The 3224-nt window shown below is 42.6% G+C and overlaps 1 pseudogene; it reads right to left on the reverse strand.

Moving 5' to 3' along the window:
- Positions 1 to 187: 187 nt before the first annotated feature.
- LOC107756054 (zona pellucida sperm-binding protein 4-like) lies at positions 188 to 2116 on the reverse strand (annotated as a pseudogene).
- Positions 2117 to 3224: the final 1108 nt, after the last annotated feature.

Below are 3224 nucleotides of genomic sequence, written 5' to 3' on the forward strand. Positions count from 1 at the left end.
GCTAGGTCTACCATTAGAGCTTAACAAGCAGTTAAGCCAATTAAGTTTTGTAGATGCTCCGCTTTAGCAAGAGGTCACTTTGTTGGCAAGAATGAGACGTAGCTAAAGCAAACGGAGCTCCAGTTAAGTAGAGTGTCCCTTTAAACTAAACAGTGTTTGAGACTCAAAAGCCAGAGAAACAAGAATCTTGAAGTTTCATGGTTTATTAAAACCCACCGAATTCACATGACCAGAGTAACTTCTCCACTAGAAACCACTGTCATTCCACTCGAGATAGTCTTGGCATGCGTGTCTCTCCCTGCAGGAAAAGTTGGTAAAAGCGTGAGGGGCATTTCAAAAACACTCAGTTCATCAAGTCAAGTTACAGCAAGTACTCACGTTTCCTGGTGCAGCTTTGCTCACAGGAGCCAGAAGAGGGATGGCACACCTCTGTACTGCAGTGGATGAAGATCTGACAGGAGGAAAGGGTTAAACCATAAAATCCATTTAAGAAATAAATTGGTGTAATATTAAGGGTTCAGGAAGAGCTAGAGAGCATACGGTTTCCTGCAGAGGAGCCAGTGAGGCTGGATCTACAAATGTAAACATCTTCACAAAAAAAGTGCTTGTAGTGGGTTGGGAACTGAAGACCAGATGATCCGGTCACTGGAACCAGTGTGGTCAGGTAACGGTCATCCTGGTAAGGGCATCTGAAGAATGAAGAGATAGTTAGAAAGTCTCCCAGCAGACTAACTGGATAAAGATTGGCATTACTCACCCAGCGATCAGAAGGTCCCACTGGGGGAGACTGAGTGGACTGGGGTTAATGTTGCCCAACAACGTCCCTGCATCAGGACAATGTTGGAGTCAGTCCTCTCCATAATGCGTACCTCAACATACACAGGCTCTCGCAGGACTTTTGTGATGGGATAATCAGCATCACTGTAGTAGGATGTGTAGGCCTCATCCCCTGAAGAACACTGGGGTTTAAACCGAAACTGCTGGAGTTTGAAAGGCTTTAGCATGACAAGACCTTACCTTCTGCACACCCTTTGGTGACACATTGACCATTGGCCAGTCTGAGCTCCACCCTGAGAGGTCCAGGAGCAGCTACTGGTGGAGGTGGAGGAACAGCGTTGACCTCCACAACCAGAGCTTCCACAGAAGTTCCTGAGTACCTACACTGGAAGAGAAACCTGGACAACAGCCAGTGAGCTTGTAGCATTTATCAGAGATTAACAGTCACTCCAAGTCATAGATCACCTACTCAAAATGACTGTCCCTTGTGATGGAACCAAACGGTCCAATCCCCACTTCATACGAGGAGGTCATTCTGTTCTCATACACCACATATCCACTGTCCTCCTGTGAACAAGAACAGTGTCACCATCCAGTCCATCATAAGCAATGCAGAATAAAACCAGAAGCAGCTGCTCACCATCATGCTCGTGCCACATGCGGTCACAGGGAACTGGTATATAGCAAAGTAAGGTGTGGACTCCACAGGAGCGCAAGGTGGGTGATTTCCACCCAGTAGACGAACCGAATCCAGACTCAGTCGAGGCAGAGTAACATCTCTAGACACCACTACCACAAACTGACCATCTCTAATACACTGGACAGTCACTGGAACGAGGTACAAGAGCAGGTTAGTGCTGAGAATCAGTTTAACATCAACAGAATAAGATTGAGAATGCTTACCTGCCCTCCCATAGTAACACTGCTGTCTTTTAAAGCAGCAGTTGATAGCTTCACACTCAGCACCACTTATCCCAGTTTAGAATAAGATTGAGAATGCTTACCTGCCCTCCCATAGTAACACTGCTGTCTTTTAAAGCAGCAGTTGATAGCTTCACACTCAGCACCACTGATCCCAGTTTGTCCACATTGGATCTGCTCATAATCAGCTACAGCACATTTATCAAGGAGCTCTGTCTGCACCACTGGCTTTTGAAGCTGAAACTGCGGAGGAAACCGCTGGTTAGTTTGTTGTTGAACTGGCTGCTGAAACCGCTGGTCAGTTTGCTGGATCATCAGAGCTTGAGGGTTCTGGAGCAGATTACTCCACTGTGGAACAGCATGACAGACCACCCAAAACCCCAGAAACTGAACAATACACCAACCTCCTGCCATTGTTCAACACCTAGGTACACAGCTGAGACACTCTGCTTTGGTCTTTTTGTACTCTACAGATTTCAGCTAATAGACTATAGCTCCTCCCTCTTCATTAACACTCACGATTCTCCAGACTTACATGAGAAGGAGCTTGTGCAACTGGGTGATTCTCATTGGTTCCTAATATTCAAATAAAAAACACAAACCTGGGGCAAGTTCAAGCTCAACCCGGTGTGCACCGTTTTGCTACGGTTTCCAGTTTGAACGACATGTCTCCTGGAAACGTTGTGCAACGGGGTTTGAGATGCGTTTTCTCTTGTTTGGTGAGTGTGTCAAACATGTCAGCCCAATCAGCAACAACATGTATGTAAACCACGCGGTATTAAAGAGACAGCTCGCACAATGTAATTAAGAGCAAGTATATTGTTTGCACATGTTTATTTACATTAAAGGCAAAATAACTGAAATAATAAGGGCACAAGTATAGATCTGGAACTTCTTTAAGTCTGTCTAAATATCATTTACTAATTGCAATGTCGTCTGATCCATATCCTTTCCTTAGTAAGGTGTGCTAAATACTGATTAATGTAACATAAAAATACTATACATATTTATATATTTTGCTATTGTATTATGGAGTGACACTTTCATAAACTTTTCTATACCCCTCTGATTATATAATGGTAAATATTACAATATCATAGCACAACAACAGTGATCAGCAATAATGATAAGCCTACTCACAATAAAAATATTAACCTGGTCGGGAGCAGGTTTTTTTTGGTAAACCCAGAGTTTCTTTCGGTCTCCTCCCCCTTTTTAAAGCATAAGCGATGTTTAAATACCTCATTCATTAATGCTGCAAAAATGCTTTTATTGCTGAGATGTTTGCCTTATTTCAAGTACAAATATCTACAAATTCTTAAATCAAGATGCATTTTCTATATAAAAAACAAAAACAAAACAATATTTAGTCTTGTTTACTGGGGGAAACAAGTAAAATTATCTGCCAGTGGGGTAAGAAAAATAATCTTAATGCAAATGGAAACAAGATTATTTTTCTCACCGCACCACTTTCATTTTCATCATACAGACACTGTAAATGTGACAAAAATGGCATGTCTTTTTAT

Source organism: Sinocyclocheilus rhinocerous, unplaced genomic scaffold (genome assembly GCF_001515625.1).
Source record: "Sinocyclocheilus rhinocerous isolate Xijiao unplaced genomic scaffold, SAMN03320098_v1.1 scaffold1074, whole genome shotgun sequence".
Taxonomy (NCBI): Eukaryota; Metazoa; Chordata; class Actinopteri; order Cypriniformes; family Cyprinidae; genus Sinocyclocheilus; species Sinocyclocheilus rhinocerous.